At 39.0% G+C, this 13,039-nt stretch overlaps 1 protein-coding gene across 1 annotated transcript in view; it reads right to left on the minus strand.

The window, feature by feature from the left end:
* The window catches only part of grik4 (glutamate receptor, ionotropic, kainate 4), a 272,241-nt gene extending 260,500 nt beyond the window's left edge, over nucleotides 1-11,741 (minus strand). Inside the window, 1 exon segment of the mRNA XM_029446271.1 lies at nucleotides 11,628-11,741. The gene's annotated coding sequence lies outside the window, so the exon portion shown is untranslated.
* Between the last annotated feature and the right edge of the window lie 1,298 nt (nucleotides 11,742-13,039).

Raw genomic sequence — 13,039 nt, forward strand, 5'->3', positions numbered from 1 at the left:
CGTCTGCATATCTTATGAAGCACACGTCGGGTACGTCCGGTAATTTTGAACATGCTCAAAACATCAGGGTTCAACAACGCACCCCAGCGTAACACAGTGAGCTCTTAACGAATACTACTTATACCTTACCTTATATCAACGCAAACCAGCGCGTTGCCGATATTTTGTATACGCCATATTTTTGTATATCTTATGCATTCGTTGGACATTCGTCTGATACATTTTGTATTAGGAAGTGATGCGCTATCAATAAGTTAGACATGCGTATCTGTATATGTTCACTTTTCCGATCCGATGAAAAGTTGGACGTATTTGGACTCTGACAAATTTTCGTATGCGCCGGCATACGTTTCTGTCATACGGATATGTGTGACAGGGCCTTAAGAGGTTAAATGAGGTTCAGTATTAAACATGTTGTTGATATGCTTTAAATCCCTAACAGTGAATACTTTAAATGTTCAATGAAAGACATAAACTTGAGTTAAGGTTAAAAGAAAAGTTTGTTTTCATGCACTCTTTCCTTTCTCTCCTCCTCATGTACCACTTAGTGGCATGCAATTAACAAATTAGTGGGCATATTGATTGTTTCTTTCGAAGTTAAACTAAAGCCGGTGCCTTGAGTCAAGTAGTTGGAAGCCATTCATTCGCTCTCACAAAGCCCTTTAGGTCACTGTACATCAGGGTGGATTTCAAAGATGGCTTGTGTAATGGACTCTAAAATGGTCTCAGGCTCAAAAATAAGCAAGGGAGAGATGTGTAATTTCCCTTTGTGCTATGTTGACACAGATAAATGCTCTCCTTGCTGTAGCCTCGTCCTTATTACCATGCGACAAGGGAGGTTAGATTCTCACCACTGCAAATCAATAACACATTGAGGTTGTAAACTAATAAAGGATATGCAAGTGAACTGGACAAATATTACTCCGTTTTTTTCTGAGGTAATCATCCATGATTAATCTTTTTAATTTCACAGATGGCTTGAACTGCAAGGGATTTGTGTTTGGGATAAATATAGTGTGGTATCGTTTGCACGATGGAGTTTTTGTATCACGCCGTCTCCCATGAATCTGCATGTTGACCACTTACGTCGAAAGGAAATGTTATTTAGCGTGCACAAGGAAAAAATCTCACGATACTTGTTGCCATAGCAGCCAGTCCTTACCTACCACTTTGTGTGATTTTGGTTATGAGCCACAGAATTTAAGTTAATATATGAATTCATCAATATAGAAACACAGCACAATTAGGGCTTGTTATGTTGTTAGACTGTGGCTATTGTTAATTAGATCAGGGTGTAAAAGGGTAAAAAATATACTGACATGGTGTCCTAAAAAAACACAAATGACTACTTTTACCACATGATTCTTTTTTCTCCACTAGAAATAGTTATTTATTCAAATGAGTTCATAGTCCTTTTTGTAAAACATAATCTTCTTTCCAGCAGCATTATGCAAGGGCAGGATTTTCTATAACACGGGGAGCCATGAATGTATTCGTTTGGAGATGGACAGCAGGACATTTTTTTTATTAGGAGACTCCAATGGCTTCAAGATAAAAATAAAACCAACTCAGGAGTAGCAGCAGTCGTACCGGCTGTGTATGGTCAGCCACCGTGAAATCAGACAATTTTTAAAGAACCTGCAGCAAGTCACAGCATACAGATATTTTCCATTCCTGATTTAACCGCCACAAACAACAAGTAGCACAAAAAGCCCTGGAAAAAAACTGTCTGAAAACAAACTGCCAGCACCGCAAAAGTTTGAAACATGTTTTGGAACTGGAACAGATTGTTGTGCACAATTTCATGATTTCCATTAACCTCTTAAAGGGTGGGGGACTTTACTCGAAAATACGAAAAATACCTACAAACTAAATACCCAAAGTATATTATAAGCTGCTCTTCAACCATTTGCACCAGATGCATGATTTTGGTCTCATTCAAAAGATAACTCTCTTATTGTTCTTGCAAAACATTGATTAATCACTCCAAGTGCTTCTGGCACTGAGTAATAGTGGTCTGAATATACTGAATTTTAAGAAAATACACTCCGCCTGAAGTTTGTTGTTGAAAAAGATGCCTGAAGATGGGTATAGCTGGTAGGTATGGACTGGAAAACACAATAGAAACATAGCACCAAGTGTTATGAAGTAAAACTATCAATTTCAGATAAAAGGGATAAAAACTTAATTTATTAGACATATTTTTCTGAGAGTAACACCAGGCGTACACAAACTGTGCATGTGTACATATTATAATATTTATTAATACAATATTATTTGTATTGCTCATAAATAACTATTATATACCCAATTATCCCTGCCAGTAGTAATGACACAAAGTAAGGGAAGTACAAATACATTTCTTGTAATATTTGTGTGTTTTTTTTGTATTTTGTAATTAATAAATACAATTATGAAAAAGATTACAACATTTGAAAAAATAAAAGCATGAGTGTCAGATGTGTAAAGATCGAGCAGTTCATTGGCAACACAATAATGTTCAAGATTGATATGTTTTTTACTGGAAACGATGTGTGGACATCGACAAAGAACCCGGAAGTTCTTTATCATTACTGCCGACGGGACAATAATGAGACCTAATAGGTAAGTTATGGGTTTGCCTGTGAGTGTGCTTGTTTATGTGATATGCCTACTGTACTTGCTTTTGTGTGAACTACAGCTGACTGACACAGCTGTAGTGCCTCTTAACTGTGAACCCGTTAAGATGTTAAATGTGAAATGTGAAATTGTAAACTGGATCCTGGACTCATCCTTTTTTTAAACATTTGATCACACCATCATTTCTGTCACATGGATGTTGTATTTGTACTATGTTGTTTATCCTGCACACACGACATGTCCGTCCTGGGAGAGGGATCCCCCTCAGTTGCTCTCCCTGAGGTTTCTTCCATTTTTCCCCCTTTCATTGTGGGGTTTCTTTTTTTGGGGGGAGTTTTTCCTTGTGTGGTGCGAGGGTCTGAGGACAGAGGGTGTCGTAACCTGTACAGTCTGTAAAGCACACTGAGACAAATGTGTAATTTGTGATACTGGGCTGTATAAATAAATTTGATTTGATTTGATTTGATTTAAACGCCTTTCTAGACTTCCAACCACTGAAATCGCCTCACACCACATGTCAAATTCACCCATTCACACACACATATTCATAAATCATGGCAGAGGATGCCGTGCAAGGTCCTGCTCATCTAATTTAAATGCTTATTCACAAAACACACTGACAGCCTTCAGGAGCAATTTGAGGTTCAGTATATTGCCCAAGGACACTTCGACATGCGGATGGAACCTCCAATTATCCGATTGGTGAATGACTCGCTCTACCCTCTGAGCCGAAGCCACCCATACACAACAATGTACAAAGATATAGAAAACAGCATTCCTTTAATACCACTTAAATCACTTTGAAACATAAACTGTGTGCAAAAGTGGCAATGGAGTCGCACTGAATGCCTTAAGGAAAATATCTCATTACATTTCTTTCTGAGCCACATTGCGATCTAACCAGGCCTGTATAGATGGTCTATATGTGTGTAAAGTTAAGAGACTTCTATTGAAAAATGTACCTATTTACATTAAGTAAGATATTCCATTAATTGGACGTTTATTTAATTTCCTATAAAGGAGTTTGAAAGGTGGTATTATTTATTGATAATAGTGTAGTTTACCAATGGTAATGGTAATCATGAAAATCAGTCATGTCTTACAATGTAAAGGTTTTTGTTCCATAAACTCACAGGACAAACTATGTCCCAACTTCAAAAGACAGAGATTGCAAGTAAAGAGCCTAGAAGGTGACAAACTCAAAATAAAATAATATGACGTGCTTAAAAGTGGAAGATTTAAAATAACATGACGCAATCAACTTGATAGTTTATCTCTCTGACAAAATGATCTTTGGCCGAGTGTTTCTAGTGCCGACACCAACGTGCTGAGAGCACATTTATCAGACGGCCAACACAACTGACTGAATTTGTCGGCTACATCATGAAATCGTTGGTCGGCAAATAATTCTTTCAACTTTACTCCCTGATACCGTGGCTACAATGAAGCAACGTTAGCTTGCCATGTGCCTGTAAGTATCTTTACATTACAGTTCTTTGAGCTGACGCTTTTGTCCAAAGTGACTTACAATAAGTGCAAACAATCATGAGGATACAACTCCGAACAGCAAGAATCTTGCAAGTACATTAGCTTCAAGTAAGCCAAATAAAAGTAAAACATACAGAAACAATAGAATACGAATTCAACTATCAGCTACAAATAAGCCAAACCAATATAAATGCAACATACAAATAGAGACGGAGAGTCAGTGGCACTATTTTGCTGGCTGTGTATGGAAAGAATGTATATTTCTATGGCCTGTCCATCTAGGTTTTCTCTTTCCTCTTGACCGCAGGTAGGTCAGAAACCCTGCTCTGCTGGTGCTTTATCTATGGCAGCCTGCCTTGCACATATTCTACCTCTCGTTTATCAGTGTCTAAACAGTTGACAAGTAGTGCAGTGGATATGGATCATCTTAGACAGTCAGATGAACAACTCCCGAAAGCACAGTGTGCACACATATGCAGACACACTGTCAGGCGAAAAAATGAGAAAAGAAATAAGCCCAAGAGGAATCGCATGCAAACTGTTCGTCAGTGATTCTCAACGACCAGGTCGTGACCTGCCACTGGTCTGTGCGGTGCTCTCAGCTGGGCCGAGATGTTACTGTATGTGACACAAGCAGACCACTTCGGCAAAAAGGACAACTCTGAGAAGGCTCTTTAGCTCTTATCTGCAAGGATCTATGTTTTCACAATGAGGCCCCTGTAGTAACTCTCCTTCTCTTACACTTTGAAAACTGCTCAAGTGCATGTAAAAGAGGATTTGTCTTGTGCGCGCCATTAGGGTGTCAAATGTCTCGTGCAAATGACCCCTGAAGTACACACAAGCATCCACGTAAATGACACGTCGTTACCTCGCATTGTGGCTAGTTGCCGTGTGCATGCTTGAAAGACTAAAAGGATGTGCGAAAAAATTGTTAACCTTCACAACTTTGGGGAGTCGGGCTCCCATGTCCAATCCATCAACTGATCAAGAACGCAATGAGACCATGAATCTTACTTCACTTTTCTTGTCAGCACATTGCAAATGGCCCTTGCAGATGTAATATCATGTTTGCTCAGGCTGGCACTTATTCAAAATAGAGGCAGAAAACTGTACTTGGCTTTCCACTTTCCATTCTTTTTGGCTCCCTATTGATGACTACTTACTTGTAATATATGCATAAATGCGTGTTTAAGATATAGTTCTGAAAATAGACTCCGTGGCCACTTTATTAGGTAATAGGTACACTTTTACAATCTAATGTAATCCAGTACAACAGCTCTGCCCCATACTTCCCCTTTACAAAGATTATAGGGGGTGATTTAAGTTAAAACTGGACAGTTGTACTGTGTTTGCGTTTGAAAATGGGGTGGGAAAAACTTTAGAAAACAACATCGATAATAACTTTAATGTAATAGCTTTGAGACAGTGTCAATCAAAACGTAACATTATTATCTTTGTAAAAGGTAGAATTTACATCTGAGATGTTGTATTGGATGGCATTACATTTTACAGGATTATTTAATATAGTGGTCACTAACTGTATATTGTATATTCTTTGTAAATGCCAGCTTATTGAGTAACAATAAGGAATAATGTGTATTTAAGATCTTTGATGATAGATTTCAAATTCTAGGAAATTACAGGAGCGAAGCTTTACTTGTAATCACAAACTGTCATCTACTATCGTTATTGTTGTTTCGCTATTAAATCTCTCAACACAGCAGTTCACCGCATGCTGTGACAGACGTAATTATAAGTTACATTGCTTTTTCTGCTTCTTCCGTTTGAAAGTACATCGAATACAGAACAACAATACAATACAAGCTTGCCGTATGTAAACCAATATGAACAGACTTTGATCCCTGCAGGAGTACACCGACATTGTGATTCCTGCAGCATCTTAGCAGCAAGGTAGCATTGTTTTTTTTGCAATAGTGAACTCAATTTAGTATCGACTGAACATGAATCTGTTTGACTGAATGTGAATCAATTTTGACTTTTGCATAATTGCACATTCAGCCAAAGATGTGCCCTAAACACTCAACCTTCAATACGGAACAGTAATACATAGTAAAAGATGGAAATGAGGAAGATGGAGAGGTATACCTAAGTGTCATTAGCATGCTGTGTTTATCATGCGAAGGACATTGTTGGTGTAACCTTGAGCAAACAACTCCACCAGCTATATTAGCACAATGAATATGTTAAACATGACCTATGGAGGCAAGGAAGGAAACCGGAAGACTGCTCAGCATGCAGAAAAAAATGCCTCAGTTTAAAAAGAAAAAAGTGCCATATTTATGTCACTATGTGTGAGCGTTAAATCACAAGTGTGAGCATGCTGCAGTGACGACTGGCTAAATGAAGTGGGACAGATGCAGAGCACGACAGCGATGTTCCTTCCCACTCACAGGAAAAGAGACTTCGTTAAAGCTGGGCTCAGACTACAGGAGTTTTAAAATCCGAACCAATTTTGAAATTGGTTTGCACCAAGCACATGAGGAGAAACTTCACAGATGTTCTTCTCTTTAATCTCAAACAAGCACACACTACAATATTTGAAGAAATGTTGTCAGAGGACATTATTAAGATCATCGTGCCAGACGGAGCTATGCGCCAACTCACGTGATCTTATGGGGAAGCAGATGTAAGCAAAATGGAGACTGGCATGGCGCAGGTAGTAACATGGTGTGTGTGTGTGTGTGTGTGTGTGTGTGTGTGTGTGTGTGTGTGTGTGTGTGTGTGTGTGTCTGTGTGTCTGTGTGAGAGAAAAAACTAAATAAAAACAAGTCTGGATGAGAATATTTTTGGGTAGTCAGTCAGAACTGGAGGAGATATTTTAACTGTCAGTTTTAATATCTGTCTACAAGCAGTATGCTAGATAACATTAGAATGTTTACCGTAGCTTTGAAACATCGTCCCGCTCGGAAAGTACTGACGTACAAAAGGCTCAAGATGGAACTGACCATGTCTTCCTATTTTGGGTTATCTCAGTGCACAAAATGTATGCTGTTGCCTAATTATATTTAACATGTGCTTAATAATGCTTAATAAAGCTTCTACTCGTTAAGTGTCGAAGTGACTACCACACTGCCATAATTAGTTCACTGTACTTGATTGAAATTACTTAATTATTTAGTAAAATCGTTTTTAGAAGGAAGTGTATTGCGACAGTGTATTAGGCCGCAGGGCCTAAGTTGATTCCCCGCCAGGCCTAAGTATCGAGTACTTTCTTTTTCATTATGTATAGCGTTATACAAGTAGCAAACTGGTGAGTAGGCTGTGTGTAACGCTAGCGAGAGAGAGAGAGAGAGAGAGAGAGAGAGAGAGAGAGAGAGAGAGAGTGAGAGAGAGAGAGAGAGAGAATTTCTAACGCAGACAATTTAGAAGGTGCCAGCTAAGGACGCCAATCAACTGGATTCCAACACTATACATATTTACTCTGAGAGTGTTGCCGGAGGATACCATGAGACAGCATATAGGCTTCCACAAATTCAATCATTATGAGAGTTACAAATGTCTCATCAGATGACATGTCTTTCTGAACTTTCATCCATCCAATCATAGTCATTTCTCACAGAACTGTGGTCCGGATGTGTGGGAAGATGATGATTAATAGCAGGCTCCTGTTTCTGCAAATGAGGTGTTCACCCATTGCTTTTTAAGTACCATTACCTTACTGATCATTTTCTGTTTTGCTCGTAATTATGATCATTTTCTGTTTTGCTAGTAATTATGTAACATTTAACGAATCGTAGTGGTAGAAGGCAACTGAATAACCATACTCATAAATATTCATCATTATAACATTCTGAATACTATGAGTCATTTTCAAAAAGAATAGTATAAAAAAGCCTGATTCACTTCCAGTTATTTGTTTATTGTAGTCTAGACATCAGCCAATAGCAGCATGTGGGCCAAATCTGGACCCTGACCAAACTTTAAATCTTATCATATTACAGGGACTATACGTCCAAGCTGGATAATGTGTGGGCTATTTCCATATTAATTGAAAATACTAATATTGGACCCAATGTGCAGGAAAACTGCCCCTTGGTTGAACCTAATTGACAACCACTGCTCCGGGTACGCCAGCTGTCAACAATGCCCCATTGTGCTCGCTTAACAGTGGAACTGTTTCGTAATGCACAGCAATGCAAACCAGGGACCTCTGGAGTACACAAACAAATAAACAGCAGCCAGTGAGTGAAGCGAGCAGCACCACTCCACCCAGCTCAGAAATGGAGTCATGAAACGGAGCCATGAAATTCAAAAACAGGCACAGAAGGACACAAATAATACATTTGCCCCAAATGGCATTGGGTATTCCACCAAATGTGGCACCTCCACCAAGTGCAGCATAAGAAAACAAAGCCATGAATCCTTACTAGTGCCACTAAAAAAAGAAATCTGGTATTTTGCGGGGAAATCTAGAAGGAAATTAGCCTGAACATCTGTGAGAGAGACATTACATGTAGGTTAGCGGAGCCCCCTTCTTGCTTTATGACAGGTCTGCTGCAGGTCTTGGACTCGCCCTGACTGTGCTGTCCTGCCGTGCTCCTTCCACTCTTCTACAGTACTCTATTAAAAGCAAATTAAACATTTTCTAACATCCATTTTGGATGGGTGATTTGTGAAGTAACATCAATAGAATGCATTTAAAGATAATTGAAGCCACTAGCCTACATGAGTGCAGAAAGTCAATTTCATTTATACAACTCATAATCCCAAATCCCAAATGTGCCTGAAAGGGCTTTCAATAGAAAGCAATATGAATACATGGTGTTATTTGTTTCTGTCTATTTAGGGCTGGGCAATAAACATACAATTATGTTCATTGCCTTTCAGTTAAATCGTATCATAATAGTGCAATCAAATAGCGCGATCATTTTACGAATGTCTTGTTCCAATGACTGATTCCAAGCAAATTGTAGTTGAAAACTGAAAACATTTGTTATTGAAGATGTTGTTTAATGTAATGCACAACAGTGAAACAGTTCAGTCCATTAAACATCTGTTTGACCAAGAATATAATAAAATCCTTCAGAAAAGTTGTCATGTCTCTGTCTCTGACTTCAGAAAAGGCAGCCAAGTGATTTAGAAGGAATAATAATAATATGTATTTATTCATTATAAGTCATTACAAGTAAGTTCAGTGATCAAACCAAGTAAATATAGTTATCTAGTCAGGATTTGATAGGTAGTGTGTCTCATGTCAACACTTTTTATTCCACAGTGAAAGCTGGTAAATAATAAAGCTTTCTAGCGTTAGCAAAAGCAATATTTCTTGTTGCAACTAGATAGAAAAGTGTTTCAATGCCTTTGTCCTGCTGGTTGGCTACCAATAAATAGTTAGTTAGCTAGCTGCTCGATGGAATACAGTTTAGCTGTTCAACAGTGAACGTTTTGAATACAGGCCCCATGATATGTTATGTATAGTAACTCTGACAATATCGTCAAACATGCGATAAGTAACGTTCACGTTAGTTTATAAACCCTGTACATTTGCCCTGTAATTTAACCCTATTTACCTTTGACAACACGGTTAGACCAGCAGGTGTCCTACAGACATGAAATGTATCCCAGAAACAGGCGGTAATTAGCTTTTTGCTGAATTATTATTCAACACAAGCAGGGAATTAAATGAAAGCTAACGTAACGTGATTAACATCGACCACCATCGGATCGTTTCAATAGTTGTTGTGTTTGTTTTTCCCCAAAAACTTTTTCCATTTAAAACTTGCTTCAGTCAGAACACACACTTACATGACATGTTCAGTGAACCTGGGAAAAAACGGAAACACGGGACTGGACCATTAAACAAAACAGTAGGCCTACTTTTCAATTCTAGATTATGAAACGTGTAAATTATTTGTGTAAAAGATAACACTGAATTATTCAATATGACTTTTAATGATCATTATTGGTCAGAATGACTAATTCCCTCATGCCGGTGCTGTTGTCTTAAAACACATTCTCTGTTCTGCTAGATCTAGATTTGCACTACAATACATTGTACATACAATCCATAATCACGTATAGCCAATTCAAGATTATTTATTCCCAATTAATGAGCTGTCAAACAGCGAGTGTTGCTTTGGGACATCAGTTGTAGCATTTGGCATCACATACTGTGTGAAGATGAATTGCCAAGCTGTATATAAACTTATTAACATGAAATTGATTCTCTGGAGCAAATATCTGACTTATAACAAGAGAGCCAGCAAAGCAGTTTGTGTTTATGGATGCAGCATTTATTCATTTTGGGATCAACACAAAGTACTTGAGCTTGCAAAAAATCCTCACATCATCAGCTGGCACCACTATCACACAAACAGGTGGCTACCATGCAGTTGCCAATAAAGTTATCACCAACTACTTTGCTGAAAAATGGAGAATAAACGGTTTGTTATACAAAAGAAAAGACACATTATATGAAATAGCACAACCTTTTAACCTCACGTGTATATTTGAATCTTATGTGTTGTTAATTTATAGCTATATGCCATATTTCCAAGGACAATCAAACTGTCAAGTTGTGTGCAGATCCAGTCTTTAATAGACAAAGGCATTCTGTATTAAATACATTTGCTTACAGTTTTTATTTGTGATTATGACCATTTACTGCCTTGGAGTCAAAAGCTACCCACATTTTAATTTATGGCTGCATCACTTTACAGTACATTAGTCCTTTGACACGATAAATTAAAAGGGGTTTTGTTTGTTTTGGCATCCACAGCAAAAACCTGCGGATGCCACGAGTGGAGCCAAAAACAGACACTAAATTGAGCCACAAGGTGGTGCTAAAGGTGAGCTCATGTGTTTCCCCAAACACCCTCTCTCACTAAATCGCATTACAAAATCACGTTCAGTTATCCCTGCTTTGTTTCCTTTTTATGCAACAAAAAAAAAATGAGTGAAAGTCCAAACTCAAGTGTGTAAGGAGTGTTAAATCAACACTTAATCACAACGGCGATCAATCATCCCCTTAATGAATCTGCGCTTGATCTGTATCACTCCACTTAAATTGAGCACTTTATCACTGCAAGTCTCCCTATCATCCGTCACGATTAAAATGTCCTTCTCGGCCTCTGCCTCGAACAAACTAACGGTTTGTGAGCCCTTATTGAGACTCTGATCCGTGGTCTCCAATCTCTGCTGCACGAGGACCCCTTTTTCCATTCAACCCAAAATGCAACAATTAGGCTGCAGCAGGAGTTTACCAACGCAACTGGCACGAATAAAACAGGAACATGTGCAGAAAGAAATCCGGCAGAGCGAGTGTTTGGAGTCAGAATTAGGCAGGCTAAATCATTCATTAGCGAGCATATGATGGATAATCAATGTCTCAACTTCTGCTGCACAATGAAGCCTGAGCCTAATATCACAAATGAGGTTTAGTCAGTCATCGGCGAAGCGTATATCTTTTAAAAAAAAATCATTCAACAAGCCTACACTACAGCTTTCCATATGATGCTCTTTATTGCATTGCGTATTTTGACTTTAAAAACTTGCCTTACCTGGTTATCTGCGTGTTCCCTCTTGTCCAGTTCAGAAATAAATTCTCTGTTAGTTTGGCTGAGGTTTGGTGTGAGTGTCCGCTGCACGGAGAAAGACGTCGGATGGCAAGAAAAGCGTAATTGCAATGTAACTCAATCCCCCCCACCCACCCTGTATAGTTCTCTGGATGTTGTTCCGCGGCTCCCTCCACACACCGACACTCACTGGGCTGATAGATGTGCAGATAAAATGCGTTACAGATAACATCAAAAGCAGACCAGTTCAATTTGGTCTTTAGAGGACCAAATCATGTCCCGTTATGTGGGGCTTCAGCGCGCCCCGTGAATAAAAAAACATCCACATCCCAAATAGTTGGAAAAATACCCCTCCTCACTTTATCCCCCGAAGGAAAGCAGTCCTTTTCACACCGGCGGAGAGTTTTATTTTCCCTGTTTAGTCTTCACCACTTACGCTGTCCTGAAATCTGATAGGCCTGCTGAACTGGAGGGTCTCTATATATTAGGCTTATTCTAACGATGCCGGTGATGCTGCGTATCCTGCATCCCACTTGCCAGCGAGGAGAGAGTGCAAAGAAAAAGCCAGGCAGTGATTTCGCTTTGTGCTGTGTTCCCCTTTAAAGAAAACGGACCTGTGAAACACGCTCTGTGCAAATTCACCTCCTTTACATCTTGTGTTGTAGATGTATTCCTGTAGAGTCGGCTGTATCCACTGCGGTCGGGTGGAAAGATGCAGAGCAGATTGAGGTGCAGGCGAAGTCTCGTCCCTTTCTCTTGCGCGCACACACTCACAGTCAGAGGAGATTATTTTATTTTTTTTGGTGCCTTCCTCACACCGCAGCTGACCAAACGTAAAAAGGAAGATGCTCCGGACTCTTGATGCATTTATAGGAGCATCGAAAACTCTGGAGCTTGTCAGAGGTGCGTTTTTTGCATTAACGGAAAAATCTCATGTCACATTAAAGAAAAATGGAAATATTAACGAGAATAAATCCGACTTTTTTTTAATTCATTTTTTATTTATTAATATGGCTGTACACTGGAAGGTTCGGCATTGGTTAAATAATAATAATATGGGAGTATGACTTTTATCATGAGGCAATAAAGTCTCCAAAATATATGTGCAGACATGAATTATTACGTAATATACAGCACTTCACTTTACTGCTGTAAATAAATGTATTCATACCTGTTTACTGCACCCCAGGGCAGGTGAAAATGGAAACACATTTTTTTATATCTTCAACCCAGTCCACTGAGAATGCAGCAGCAGCATTTAGAGGACACAGACAGATCAGCAACAAGGTGTTCTCCCTCCTGCACAATGGAGAAGTACAATACAACCCATAGAGAACGGTCCCTACTGACCTTATTGCCAACCAACAAACAGCCTACGGCCTTGGTTTGCACTTTTA

The sequence above is a fragment of the Cottoperca gobio genome, chromosome 13 (genome assembly GCF_900634415.1).
Source record: "Cottoperca gobio chromosome 13, fCotGob3.1, whole genome shotgun sequence".
In the NCBI taxonomy this organism is placed as follows: Eukaryota; Metazoa; Chordata; class Actinopteri; order Perciformes; family Bovichtidae; genus Cottoperca; species Cottoperca gobio.